Source organism: Echinops telfairi, unplaced genomic scaffold (assembly GCF_000313985.2).
Source record: "Echinops telfairi isolate 266 unplaced genomic scaffold, ASM31398v2 ScPeMD7_6080;HRSCAF=6971, whole genome shotgun sequence".
NCBI classification, from domain to species: Eukaryota; Metazoa; Chordata; class Mammalia; order Afrosoricida; family Tenrecidae; genus Echinops; species Echinops telfairi.
Genome location: NW_022109980.1, coordinates 6535225 through 6551069, shown reverse-complemented (window position 1 = coordinate 6551069; position 15845 = coordinate 6535225). Strand labels below are relative to the sequence as shown.

Sequence of the window (15845 nt, the reverse complement as noted above, 5' to 3'; positions counted from 1 at the left end):
TAATGTTGCTTTTTATTCTCATGTTTTAAATGACATTTCTTATTAATTGGGGGTTGGGAGCTATTACATACTTGTGTTAGGCTGAGTTGTCTACAGTAAAAACCCAATGATACTTATCTATGTTTAACAAAGCTTCATATAAAAAAGTCATTTTATATCAAAAGAAGGCATCCCAGACTAGTTAAACTCCAGTCCCTAAGCCCTTTTTCAGGCTTACATAGTTGCATGCTAGTGAATGATGTTGAATAATGAAACTGGAAGTTCACAGGCTGATGGCTGCAGAGTTGTGTGAATCCAAGGTCAGTGGAAGCATGAGGCCACCCCTGGAGGCAGGCAGAGTTCCAGCAGGCAAGAAGGAGGTGGAGGGGCAGAGAGAGAGAGAGCAGTTCCCAGAGTCTTTTCCTCTTATACAAAAGGCCACACCCCGAAGGAGATGTCATCAAAAGGTTTGGCTCCACCCCTGGCCACAAGTGTCTAGTTGACATAAAATCATCTAACTACCACAATATTCTTGGATATATTAAGCTACATAATTTTCTGTGCAACATATAAGTAAATAAAATGCACTGTATTGAGTCAATTGCTAGTCAGAGTGACATTATGGGGCAGAGTAGAACTGCCCCAGAGGGTTTTTAAGGCAGTAAATATTTGCTGAAGTAGATTATCACAAATGACTGGTGGGTTAAAACGCTGACCTTTGAGTTAGAGTCAAGTACTTAACCACTTGCGCTACCAGGTTTCCTTTTCATTTCTTTGGTGGAACTGAAATCAGAATAAAAACGTAAAGACAAAGATGATTATATTTATAACATTTATGTAGTTATTTATTCGCAAACCTCTTGTGGTGAAGTGATATTTCACAATATAGTTCTTCTGCCCATTTATCTGTATTTCCTACCAAATGATTGGATGGAGCCATGTAAATAGGGTACGTGAAACATTAGTAGAGGTGATTGTTCAGGTGTTTTCACTCCTTGTGTATAAGAGAGCTTTCTCAGCATTGGGAACATGGAGGTTTCCTGGAACCTTCAAGGAAGAAAACTCACTAGCAGAGTGTACAGAGGCACACCATTACACAAGCCAATATTCTGCCCCATAGTCACCAATATTTATTGAGAAGTTGCATTACATTTGGAATTGTCAATAAACAAAATATATGAAAGAAAAAATTCTTAGCTTAGATGATGAGATTCTGCATTACCTGGCTCCACTCTGCCACCTTCATTTTCATTTTCTATGTATGTTCACCCTCATTCTGATGATACTTTTCTTTTTTTACTTATAGCTTACCACAGCAAATCTTCTTGCCTTACATAGTATGTACAGCCTTGATTTCTTTGTTCTTCATTCTAGGGAATGCTTACCCAGCTTTGAAATCTTGGTGCTTTAAGCGTAAGAAACTCAATGGCATCAAGTCAATATCTAGGCTCATAATGACCTTAGAAGAAAGGGTAAAACTGCCCCCTGAGAACTTTCCAGATGGAAACATGGAAGATAATTTATGAAGTCAATATCAGAATCTTTGGCACAAACTTTGGCTGCAAGTAATATAGCAGCAGCAGTAGCAGCAAAAGAAAGAGTAGAAACTGATTCATAATGAGTATGTGCTACATGCAGTCTAAAGCTATTAACTGCTAACCAAAATGCTGGGGGATAAAGTCTATTCAAAGTTACTCAGATGAAAGATCTTGCAATCTATGTCCAAAGAGTGAATCGTTAAAAATCCTATGGGTCACTTTTTAACACACTCAAAGGGTGATTATGAGAGGTAAATGACTCCACAGCACCTGATACTGGCATAGATAATGTTAGAGCTCCTTTTCTGGAGGGGAAAAAAAGGTGGTGGTGGGATGAATGGGCCATCCTCTCCACCTGCCATAACCCCCTAGGTGCCCTTTATGTCTTCCTGAGACTCACTTTAATTAAAATAAGATTGCACTCCTGATTTAGATTTCTCAAGTCACTAAATTTTGCATGCACAGATTCCTTGAACTACTTGAAATATTAGGACCAAGAGATGTGGGCCAGGCTTAAAGACTCCAATTATATAGTACAAGCCAAAGAGAAATCTGACTTTTATCTGACATTAACTTCCTAGTTCAACTTTCAAGGAAGACACGTTTTATATTTATGTGATGTAGCATAACAGAATACACCCTAGTTGAAGAAAGCATGAGACAATAGAAAGAAAAATTATAGTTGAAATTAATAAAGGCTTTCCTTAGTCTAATACTAAATGCTATATGTAGGCTGTGGAAAGGCAGAGACAATGTTCAAAACTATTTAGTCTTTTTTCAAACTTGGATGATATTTTAAAATGCTTAAAAGACTAATTTTTCCTCCACTTGAATTTACTTCCAGGTTCACAAAATTTCCACTAAGCATTTTTAATATTTTGCTATTAAATTTTGAATTACATAAAGTAATGTAACATTAGAAATAGCTGCTTCAGGAAGATTGATATTACAGTAAGAAAAATTATTTTCCCAAGTAATGAGATAATATAGTTACCACTAGTTCAAACACACTGAATAGCAACATTTCAGTATCGAGCAATCACGTTAATAAAAGCAAACTAACAAAACCTCAAATTAAAACATTAAAAAATAGCGTTACTTTCAACTTTTGCTTCCTGTTGGGCAAAAGAGATTTCATTACTTGAGCTGTTGAACATTAAAGTAGATGAAAATGCAAAAGTCTACAGCCTGGTTACTTGCTGACTGAGAAATACCACTGATATTTGAAGACAATTCAATTGACATACACATGTAATTTTATTTAAATAATGTTAAGGCGGGTAATTCCCAGAGAGCCCATTATGTTTGGTTTAAGAAGTTGCTCTACTGGGTTTAATGAAAGCAAAATTGTCAGGAGTCTGGAGAGACAGAGAAAACATATCTTGAGTGTCTTTGCAGGACAGAGAAAAGGAAAAAAAGTGGTGGCACAGATTAAATGGACTCTGTGTTCAAGTGGGGAGTGTCAGAGAATGAGCCTCTCAAAGTAGAGTAGCTCACTGTGATGTGAATGGAGTAACGACTGTGGGACTTGGATCCTTTTTTTATTTTCATGGGGTTTAATTTGTTTCCCTCAAAAGAATCTTTTTTTTTAAATTAATTTATTTATTATTATTCTTTTTTGCCCTCAAAAGAATCTTGAAAGACTTTGAGCCCCAAATTACATATCCACAGTAACAAAGAATGTCTGTTTACGGCAAAAGGAGGAAAAGTCCCTTTTGCCCAAGTCCTGTTTTATGCTATTGCTTTCTCTAGTTCTTCTGAAGCTCAGTCTAAAATCTCAGGTTAAAGATCACCTTTTCAGAAACTGAAGCTTTCCCGGATCACCTCATCGAAACTACCTTCTATCACCCAAATGTTGATTGTGACTGATGGCAACTCCATATATACTGCATAGAGCTGCTCCATGGTGTTTCTGAGTCTGTGACCTTTCCAAAGCAGATCTCTGCGCCTGTCTTCTGAGGCTTCTTTTTGGGTGACTTAGAGCTTAATCTTATGTGCCACTCCATCCCATCAACTGTGTTAGGTGTTATCAAATCGGTTCTCACTCACGGCTACCCTGTACACAACAGGCACTGAGTCATCGTCACAAATGTAGTTAATGTCTGTCCCTATTATTGCTGTCACTGTGTCAATTCATTTCGTTGAGGGTCCTTATCTCTTTCACTCTGTAGAGCATCTGCTTTACAGAGTGTGATGTCCTTTATCAGTGCCTAGATTCATACTTGCTTTGTTCCATCTAAACCATTAGATTTAACTGCTTTGAGGAAGCAGGACGTCCCCAGTCCTGCAGTTCCTCAGAAGAAAGATAGGGCTTTCTACTCCTGTAAAGAGTTAGTCTCAGAAATTCATATGGGCAGTTCTACCCTGTACTAAAAGGCCACTATGAGTTGGCCTCAGCATATAGGGAGTGATTGAGCTCAAACCTGAAGTACTTCTCTTCCAATATTACATCAGACAATATGCTAAAACTATGATTAAGGTTTACAGTGGCCAATCCTTCAGAAGTGGTCCTCCTCTTCCTTCATCCCTTTGTTGTCTTAGTAAGAAAGTGTCACTGAATCTTTTTCACCATGAGTAAGCGGCAAGGATATGGAATACCAATGGTATAGCTTCCAGCATGCAAACCACTACAGTATGACAATCTGACAAAAACGTGATGGCTGCCAATAACTACTCACTCTCATTCACATTAACCTCCATTGATTTTGTTCAAGAATGTAAAACTATTTCAAATTATTTTTTCGACAATTGTTTACTCATATGTCTACCCAATTAAAATAAAACTTTCCTAAGTAAGGAATTCTATCTGTCTTTTTCATTGTTCTCTCCATGTCCCTTAACACAATATCAGACACACACACTACTGTTCAATAAAACACAATATCAGACACACACACTACTGTTCAATAAAACACAATATCAGACACACACACTACTGTTCAATAATTTTTGTTATGGAAAATAAATGAGTGAAATTATTTCAGAGAAAACCCCTTCTAATTTCTGTTTGAAATATGTACCACCAGTCCTGTTTCTGCTACTCTTTTGATGGCTGGTTTGTAGTGTCACAATGGATATCTATTGGAGTGGTACTCGCATTACCTTTTGCTCCTTGCCTGTGATCCAGAGTCCCTGTTAGTGATCCCATCAAATCATAGTTGTGATCTGGCCCTTTGTGATTTCCTTTGATATTTTCCAATTGATAATTATTTCAGAGAAATATTTCAGCATTTGAGCTATGATTGGCCCCTTGGATGTGATGGGATTTACTCCCTGTCATTTGTTTTCTCTTTTGGGGCGATGGATTTGCGGGAAACGGGGCTAAAGAATCTGCCCTTATCCATTGGTTTGGTAAGATCATCTGTTAAGTATAACATCAAATGCACCTATATCCTTAATTATTTATGTGCTTTCTTCATGTAATCTATAAAATGCAGTGACTTTTAAACTGCTGTACTATAAATTTGATTCTCAGGTTTTTTTCTATCTCTACTCAAACATATATACTACAAGGTTACTTCATTTGGTCCATTACACCTCTTTACCATTATAGATTCAAAGAGAACATTAACATGTATTAACATGTTTTATGATATTTGCCTGGTTTAAGGCAAGGTCTTATCCTTGAAGTTCTAAATTTTCACCAGGATGTTTTTATTCTCTGTTTCCTTCACTACCTCTCTCTAGCTGCTGTCATGCACAGAGGTCAGGCAGCATCAATGTGGTGTGTTCTTCAATGTTCTTTGGGCCAGTCTTTAGCAATTTTTCCTAAAATGTAAGACATACGGTTGAAATTGCTTCAGTTAGCTTCCTAGACATTGTACTTTTTCAGGGAACGTTTTACTCTTTTTACTAAAATCTTGCCTCCCGCTTGATCTTTCTTAATTTTAAGTAACAGGAAATTCCTATAGATGGTAGATGGACAGTTTTCACTGTATATGCTCCTGATGTAGGTCAATCCCTTGTGTTGATACATTTGGTTTTCTTAATGGAAATACTAAAAATTACTGTACCAATTTTGTGACTTTCACTGGAAGGCATTCCATTCACCTCTTACAGAGTTCTCTTCCACTTAATTTTCTTGAAATCTTAGAATGTTTGAAAGAAATTTAGAACTATGCACAAACTACTTATATTACAACATAAATTCAGTTTGTTATTAAAATGAAATTATCCTGGTAACATGATCCATTGAGGCACTATCAGATGTTATATCTTTTCAAAGTTTAACCAATAGCTATTCATGAATATAAATGACATACAGCCCTTCATCTAGAGGTGCTCACAAAAAAATGTGTGTTCACTGTCATTTAACAATATATATTATTAGACAAGAGATCAGGAGTTTTATTCTGGAGATATTAGGAAGTGTGTGATATCATAATTGAGTGTCTAAGCAAGAGCTAAATTAATGACAGAACTATTACCAGAGGGCAGTATCCTGAATCCCTAACTCAGAGTGCAGAAAGCAAGAGGAGGGCCACCAAAATGGTAGCTGAGAAAATAGGGATTGGAAGGGAACTCGAAGAAACTAAGCTGAGCCATGATATTGCTTATGTTTAGATGAACCTTTGTTTTCTTCTTCAACTCTATTATAAAACAGTCCCAATATCTTAAGATTAGGATCTTTTCTTAAGAATTTTCCATTTTATATTACTGTGGACAAAAAGGTAAATGCTTAACTGCCAGAAAATCAATGTAGTTCATACCTGTTATTTACCTGCTGAATAAGGGTCTGTTTTTCTGTTACTATCCACATGGCTTCCCTCCAGCAAGGGCAGGTCGCACCCTTCTTTTACTTAAAATCTCTGTGACTCTTCCCTTCCTCCTCCCCTTTCCCCCATGCACCCTTAATAATTTATAAATTATTTTTGTATCTTACATTACACTGTCCGGCGCCTCCGGGGGTGGAGGGGGAAGGAAAATGAGCGGAACCCAAGAGGCAAGAGAATTTTGGGAATGATGAGGGCAACAAATGTATAGATGTGCTTTACACAATTGATCTATGTATTGTGATGAATTGTATGAGCCCCAATAAATTGATTAATTAAAAAAAAAATCTCTGTGACTCTATCTTTTGTTACATCTTTCTGAATGACTCTACTACCTTCATTTTCTGCTTTTAAAGGTCAACTCAGATAAGACAGATTCCAGAATACTATCTTTATTTTAAAATCAGTTAGTGACCTTCATTGCATCTGCAAAATCCCTTCTCAGCGGTACTTAGATTAGTGGTCCATTGAATAACCCAGCTATGAAACTCACAGTGGAGGGACTACTTTAAGCTTCTGTGTACCAAGAAGGCTATCCAGAACAGACTATCAAAGGAAAAAGACCAATCTTTCATTGTTTTTCTAGCTCCCTTTTCCTGATGACATTATTAGCTATTATGAATTTGTACATTTAAAAATGTAGTTTTTAAAGGATATCTTCTTCTACTTCACCCAACCATACACAGAGAAAAACATTCCGACTAAAGTTAGAATCACTGACCAAAATAAAGTTCTTGAAATTATTAACCTTTGAGTTTTACATGATTTCTTATGATATGAAGCATATAAAAATCTCTACTAAAATATCAGTTAGTCATGAAAAGACACTTTAGAATTCTTAGAGATGCTCATTTTGTAGAGAAATGATGAAACGTAAATGTCAGCATTGGCAGCTGAAAAGGTAATGAGAGAGGCAGCTGTTACAGTACAAAATTTAAAAAACTAAAATGTCCCCTGTGCCTGGGAATCCCTAATTAATTATGGTTTTATGGTGAAGAATTCAAGCTTTCCTTTTCTCCCCAAACCAGAAATAAATATGATCAAACACAAGGTATGACCTGAGCACACTTGGCATCGGAGACTTTAAGTGATCTGAGATATAGAACTAACCACATTGCCATTCAGTACTTCAGAAAATCATACAAACCAGTTGGTTTGCTGCTTTGTTTCCAGATGCCACTCTCGAGAGCCATATAATTGAAAGAGTCTCCCTTTCAAATGTTTACAATTAATAATAGTTGTTGGACTTCTTTAGTTGGGAGGCGTGTTGGCACAGTGAGTGCATCTTGGTCTACTAACCACAGGTTCAACAGTTCAAAACCATCAGCCACTCCTCAGTAAAGACGAGGACTTCTAAAGCGATACTGTCTCAGAAACACATAGGGGCAGGTCTATCCTGCCCTATAGGGTTGCTGTGTATTGAAATTGACTTAACAGCATCAAGTATATGTGTGATTTATTTAAATGGTTTGATGTAATTGATAGAGCATAAAGTTGGAGATGAATAAAACTGGACTCAAATATTGGTGTTAGCGCTTAATAGATGTGGAATTATGAAGTATTTTATCAAATCTTTCTGTTCCACTTCAATAGCCTATAAAATATGCAATTTACTTAAAGGTGTGTTTTAAGGGTTAAACACCATGTAATTTTCCAACCTCAGTGCCGGGCTCTTAGTAAGTGCAAACTAAAGTAATAGGTTCTTCTTTACTTAAACCTACACAACTTCTATTTTGGTGAGGCAAATCTTGGTAGTAGTTATTGCTAAGTACTGTCACGTTGATTCCAACTCAATGAAACCCTATATATACCAGAGTGAAACATTGTCTGCTTCTAATCCATCCTCATAATTCTTATTGTGCTTGAGGACATTGTAGAGCCAATGCGCCAATCCATCTTATCTACGATCTTCCACTTTTCCACTGCCTTACCAAGAATTATTGCCTTTTCCAGGGATTAGTCTCTCACGATACCATTCCCAAAGCATGTGGGACAAATTTTGGACATTTTTGACAGTAGCATTATGCTAATCTCAACGATGAACAAGCCTTCCTCCTTCTTTCTGTTCTCTCACTTTTCATTCTTGCCTCTTTTTAAAAAATCTCTCTTTCATGGCTTTTATTTAGCTCCCTTCCTTTTGATTTGCTTACCTCAAGTTTTGTTGGGGTTGCATGAGTAGAATCAGTAGTGTGCAGTGTTGTGTGGGTCACAGGAAGAAAGAGTTTCAAGGAGCAGTTGATTACCAGTGTCAGATACAGAGGAGAGATAAAAAAAAAGTAAAGAAACAAACAAGCAAGCAAAACTTCTAATCTGGTAGGCAGATAAACCAGTGATGGCCTTCATATGACTGATGCTATGCCAACAAGATGATGAATGTCTAAATTTATAATAGCAGGGGGATATAAAACAGGATGAGTGGACTCATATACTAACACAACTCACAAAATATGATTCAAAATCAAATGAGATTTAATCCAGCACCATTTGAGACCTAATAGATAAGGAAGAAGCGTTATTGCTAAAATGGGTACTTAAGGGTTGAGAGTACCACCCAATTCATGTTATTCAGAAAGGTTAGAAAATGAGTAGTACTTAATTGAAAGAATTCTCAGAAGTGCAACAAATTCTGATTGTTTGAATCCAACTTGGGTTGTTACCTAGGACTGTCTCAGAGAATAACATCCATTAATTTACCTAAAATACGGACTTTGCAAACCTAGGCAGGCAGTGTGAATAGGTAGCCTGATTATATATATGGAGTTGACTGGAATTAGGTGATTAAAGGACCCTGTGTAAAATTGCATTGAAATTGGCAAACATTCAAGAACTAGAACACCCCCAGCAAAAGTAGGTCATTAGATCACTTAAAGGGAGCCCTTGTGATACAATGGTTTGGCGCTTAGATAGTTAATGGTTGGAAAACCACCAGCAGATCAATAGGAAAAACGATATGGAGTTCTTCTCCCATAAAGATAACACAATAGGAAATTTGGGGGAATATGAGTTCCAGGAGGAGGGAAATCCTGGAATCCATGAAAAAAAAATGTGAAAAACACCAAGATTTCTTAAAGTTGAACATCAGTAACACCTGCTAGCACTCCCCTCCCAAAGGATCAGGAATCCTTACCCAAGATGTGGTTATATTTTTTACTTTATTTTAGTTTTCTCCTTGGATTTTTGTGTGTTTTTAAACTATTTTATTACCCCTTCTGTGGGAAACAGAAGGATTTCTCTCAAGTTGTATTCCCCAAATATATGCCAGACTTAGTTGCTTGCGAATGACTGTACATTTGGAGGTCATCAGGAGCGATTGGGGGGTCATTCTCCCTGAGAGTTATCAGCTGTCTAGACCAAGCAGACATCACTGCTTATCCCACAACAAGTAGGGCCCACTCCCTTCTGATAAGGATAGTACTGTATTTGGGACTGGGGCCAGCCCCCCAGACCTCTCCACTGGTTCCCTAGTCCGAGCCGGCATGTTGTATTCACATATCTCCACAGGAAAAGAGGGACCAGACTTCAACCCAGTGCTCCAATGTGTGAGTACAATCACTACTCTTATTCATCCACTGTCACTTGATCCATGTACCAGTTCCAAAAGAGCTTAGTATTTGGAATTTCCATTCTTCACAAGGTGATTCACAGCTTATTATTGTCCACACATTTGAATGGCTTTGCATTGTCAATGAAACCAAATTAATATAGTTCTGGTATTCACTACATTGATCCAAGATCCATATGACATCAGCAATGACATCCCCTGTTCCACGTTCTTTTCTGAATCTGGCCTGAACTTCTGGCAATTCCCAGTCAATGTATTGTTTCAGCCACTATTGGATAATCTTAAGCAAAATTTTACTTTATTTTGATATTAATAATATAATTCTCTAGTTTGAGCATTCTGTTGGGACCTCTGATGTAATGGGCACAAATATGGATCTCTTCTAGTCAGTTGGCCAAGTATCTGTGTTCCAAATTTCCTGGCATAGATGAATGAGTGGTTCCAGTTCTTCATCAACTTGCTGAAATATTTTAATTAGTATTCCATAAATTCCTGAAGCCTTGTTTTCAGGTAATGCATTCAGTGAAATTTGAACTTCTTCCTTTACCACCATTGCTTCTTACACATGTGTTACCTCTTGAAATAATGGAATATTGAGTAATTCTTTTTGGCACAGTGACTCTGTGTAGTCTTTCCATCTTCTCTTACTGCTTACTGCATCATTCAATATTTTGTAACTCAAGATTGACTTTTTTCTGGAGTTCTTTCAGTTTCAGATATGCTGAGCACATTCTTCCCTTTTTCCAATTCTAGGTTTTATACTTCTATGTCCTGCACATTTTCTTTGTCTTCTTGAGCTATGTTTTGAAATTTTCTATTCAGCTACTCGACATCATCCTTCTATTTCCTATAGCTCCTCTACAATTAAGATAAGATTTCAGCGTGTCTTCTTTTATCCACTTTGATCTATTTATTTCCTGTCCCTTTAACGATAGTTTGCTTTCTTCATGATGCACTCCACAGTTCATTAAGTCTTCTGTAATTAATGTTCAATGCACTGGATCTGTTCCAGAGATGTTCTCCAATCCAGGTGGAATAGACTCAAGGTAGTATTTTGTACATCAATGTTATACATGCATCAAAACACAGTTGTACAATAAGAATAATGAAATACTGCATGATTTAAAACCAATAAAGGTGTGTGTTAGGGTTGTATCCTTTTGCCATATTATTCAATCTGTATGAATAACAAATAATCTGATAAGCTGGTTTATATGAAGCAAAATGAGGCATCAAGTTTGAAGGAACACTCATTAATACCTGCAATATGTAGGTGACCCAAACTTGCTTGCTAAAAGTAAGGAGGATTTCAAGCACTTGCTGATGAAGATTAAGGATTTCAGTCTTCAGTGTGGATTACAACTCAATGTAAAGACAACCAAAATCCAACCCTACAGATTCCTTATCCCTCAGATCTAAATATTGTTCTGAGTGGCTAAGAAAGGAGGAAAAGTAAAACTGAAGTGGAGTTAGAATCTTTAATAATATGCAAGTTCATTTCCAACATTAAAAGAAAAAAAGAAATCCAAAATCTTCAAAACTAGACTAATGGTTAACATCATTATAGTGACAGGGTTGAAATTATCAAGGATTTTGTCTTGCTTGGATTCACAATAAATGCTCGTAGAAGCAGCAATCAAAAGAACAAAAGATGCATTGTGTAGATAAATCTGCAACACAAGATCGCTTTGAAGAGCAAGGATATTACTTTGAGGACTAAGATGCCCCTGTCCCAAGCAATGGTATTCTCCATTGCTTCGTATGCATGTGAAAGTTGGACACTGAATAAGGACGACCGAAGAAGAATCAATACATTTGAATTATAGTGCTAGAGAAGAATACTAAAAATACCATGGACTGCTAAAAGAACTAATCAACCTGTTTTGGAAGAAGTACTGCCAGAGTACTCCTTAGGGGGAAGGATGGCAAGACGTCTTCATACAGACCTTGGGCATATTGTCATGAGAAACCAGTCTTTGGAGACCACATGATACTTGGTAAAGTGAAAGGACAGAAGAAAAGGGGAAGGCTCTCAATGTGATGGATTGACACTGGGGCTCCAGTGAAGGACTGAGGTATAGGGACAATTGCAAGAATGGTGAAGGACTGCGCAGTGTTTCAATTTGTTGTTCATATGGTCCCTATGGGTTGGTACCAACTCAATGGCACCTAACAACAGCAAAATGTGTTTTCTCTTTGTACCCATTAAAATTTTTTCTAGTTTTTTATTATTTTATGCTTTCTTTACAATTAAAGTTCTTCTCTGTTTTAATTTGTTACTGATGTTGTTTTCTTTTTCTTTTTATGTTTTTCTTTATTCAAAATCCAAGATAGGGAAATCTATGGAGACAGTAACTGGATTAATATGCTCTCAGGATTATGGCAGGGGAGGTAATGGAGAAAAAGACAATGAAAAACAATGAGTACAAGTAAGAAACTGTTCTAAAATTGAGAATATTGCAAAAAATTTTTTCAGGAGAGGGAGCCTTTTATTGGCTGAAGGACTACTTGAGGGGGATGAAACGCAATGAGTGGGTGGCCCTGATGCCAGGCCGGCCGTGCTTGACAGACTTATAAGTGATGGAGAACTCGCCCAGGTAGTGGCCAATCATCTCTGGGTTGATCTCCACCTGGTTGAAGGTCTTCCCATTGTACACGCCCACCATACTGCCCACCATCTCCAGGAGAATGATCATATCGCGAAGGTGCGTCTTCACCACCTCTGGCTTCTCCATGAGCGGGGCCTCCTTCTTGGCTTTGCGCAGTCACTTCAGGAGCGAGTGCTGCTTCCTCCGCTGCATCAGCTGCTGCTAGGACATGTCCAGCAGCTGGTCCTGATCCACGCCGTGATAGGTGAACTTGTGGGAAGTCCAGTTCTTCTTTTGTTCCACCTCCGCCATCTCGTCGGTACTCTGAGAAAGAGCGCTTGCTCCCGCGCCGACGCAGTTCACAATTATTTTAAATATGTTTAAATATTAAACTGTATATTATGGGAATTATATGTCAATAAAACTGTTTTAAAAGATCACAGCATAGGAAATCCGATGGAACTATTCTATTTTGTTGTATCAGGTCATATGAGTCAGATTCTCTCAACAGCACATTTCAGGGCTGTTTAATATGCATATTTAAAAGCTCATCAGGGAGTTCTATTTCAAACACACCATATTGCCTAAATTAACACTTCCATCTCACAGTCAAGATGAATCAACCTGTCTAAGATTTAAGTACCATCATTTCAATGCTGAGCTACAATATTATAACCACATGCTTTTTTGCACATATATGTTAATAGCAGCACTATTTATAACAGCCTAAAGTTGGAAACAGTTCAAATATCCATCCACAGAGGAATGGATAAACATAATGTTGCAGATCCATGCAATAGGATATTATTCTGTTGTATAAAGGAATGAAGTACGGATACAAGATAAAACATGAATCAAATATTATTTCAAGTGAATTACCTACCAAATCCTCACAGCTGTCAAGTCATTTCCTACTCAATGTAACTCTATAGAACAGAGTATAACTGCTTCTTAAAGTTTTCAAGGTTGTAAACCTTTTTGTTCAAAAACCATTATTGGGAGCTACTACAGATATCATATTGCTTCATAGTTCAATCACATCAAGCAATATTGTACAATTGCTGGTCACATACTTTTATTACACAGTGATTTTGTCAATGGATGGAGCCCTGGAAAAGTAGTGGTTATGATTTAGGCTGTTGTGATATGCATGGTCATTATTTTGATACAGCCAGCAGCACCATAAACTGTTACAATCTCAGAAACTCACAGGGAGTCACTAAGAGTCAACATTAACTCAATGGCAGTGAATGAGAATGGAAAGAAGTAGATAGAATATGGATGGAGATACTCCTAGGAATGTCTTTAAAGTATTAATGAAAAAATGGAGACATTCAGTCTGATTAGCACATGTTTTGATACCGTGCTTCTTTTGGGGTTTTATCTTCATGACTTAACTATGTAGACATGTTTTCAGAAGAACGCTGCATAGTCATACTTGCTTGTCTTCTACTTTTTCCCCTTACAAAACAATTTAGGAATCAGCATCATAGTTTTTGATTCCTGTTTTCAATTTCCTGTAAAATGAGAAATATTTGGATACCAAATACTATTGGTATTGGCAAGGTTGTAATTAAATATCCTTTGTAAACTATATCTATGTATACATCTATATTTTCATCAAAATACATTCTATTCCCCCTTGTACTTTCAGTCCTGAAACTCTTTGTTTCTTTAAACATTCTTCTCTTTATCATTCAAGGGGTAGAGTCATTAACAATTTCTCAGTCTCTCCCAGGTCCATGTTAATTCATCTGATTTGGGGCATTTCCCTTTGGTTAGCACTGGTGAGTGGTAAACCACCTCTCAGCTCCTGAAATTGAAGCTCCTGTCATTCACTTCTGCAAAACACCCCAAGGATCCCTGATTAAAACCAAAGACTTAAATTGGCCTTGTTCTTTTACCCAAGCAATTAATAGTTTATCAAAAACAAAAAGGGCAGCACTTACAAAATCACATCGTTTTCCAGGCACCAGAGACAGCCAACGATGTTACTCCACTGGAATAATGAAAATAAAGGAAACCTTAAATGAGATTATACACAATGACCACAGCAATGGATTCAAGCTGACAAATGATCATGAACATGCCATAGAACCCATTCTGTTACACATAAGGTGGCTAGTCGCAGGACTGGCTTGATGTCAGGTAAAGACATGTACTGTGATAGCACCCGAGAATTGGAACAAATTCTTAATATGGTGAACACTACAAAAAAAAAATTCTAAAGTTTTTTATTAGTGAATGTGGTCAGTACTTTCAGAAAAATGAACTAGAAAAGTAAGGTTTTGTTATCAAATATGTTCAAAAAAGGATGTTATAAAGCTAACATTTATTTTTTAATTTGGAAAGCAAGGAGCAGTTAAATTTTCCACATACCTTAGTAAAGGATATAATCTTTGGCCATGCAGCATCAGTTAATTACTGAAATTGAGGTGTTAAATATCCTGGATATTGTTAAAAACAGCAAAAATGTTATAAACCTAGAATTGATAGATTGTCTATGTCTGAAATTTGAGTAATATGCCATAACTATCCAGGATTCTTATTCCCATATATTTCTTGTTCAGGCATTTTCTTAATTGAAAGTCAGGCATAAAACAAAAGAATACATTTGCATGGCATCCATGTACTTAAGGGATGGATATAATGTATGATATAAAAAACCTCTCAAAATTAGTATATCCCTCATTTTTAGTCGCTCTTCTTTTTTTTTTTTTTAAGTCCCTCTTCTTATAAATAGGTATTTTATCTGTGGATATGTCCTTTAAACATTGTCATCTCAGTTTCTCAACTAAAAATGGAAACTATTTCTACTCTGCTTAATCCATATGCCATTTTTTAAAGATAAAATGAGCTAATGATTTTGAAGCTACATTGTAAACTCTGAAGTTCCAAATAGGAGCCATTGTTATGGAAATCAATGTGTGTCTTAATCCTTATTTAATAAAACTCAATCCTATAGCAGTGGGTATTAGTCTAATCATATTTTGGGCTGGCCATTAGAAAATCAGAGAAAGTGAAATAAGTAAGTATATAACTTTCTAGCCATAACAAAATATAGAATAATTACCAATCCATCATAATGGACTGTGAATTGATATAAATATACACATCCAACTAAATCATTGTTGCTTTGTGTACCATTATGTTCATTTCAACTCATAATGACACTATCAATATCATTTCATACGTTGATAATTCATATAATGAACAGTGATTATATTTAACCCCATTGTTGCAGCCACTGTGTCAATCCATCTTGTCAAAGGTCTTCTTCTTTGACGATGCCCTTCTTCTTTACCAAGCATTATGACCTTTTCTAGGGCCTTGTCTCTCCTGATCACATGTCCAAAGTACAAGAGACAAAGTCTTGGCAACCTTGCCTCTAAGATTATTTCTCGTT

At 36.7% G+C, this 15845-nt stretch overlaps 1 pseudogene; it reads right to left on the bottom strand.

Annotated features, from left to right (window-relative positions):
* Positions 1 to 12355: 12355 nt before the first annotated feature.
* On the bottom strand, positions 12356 to 12751 carry LOC101638834 (annotated as a pseudogene).
* Between the last annotated feature and the right edge of the window lie 3094 nt (positions 12752 to 15845).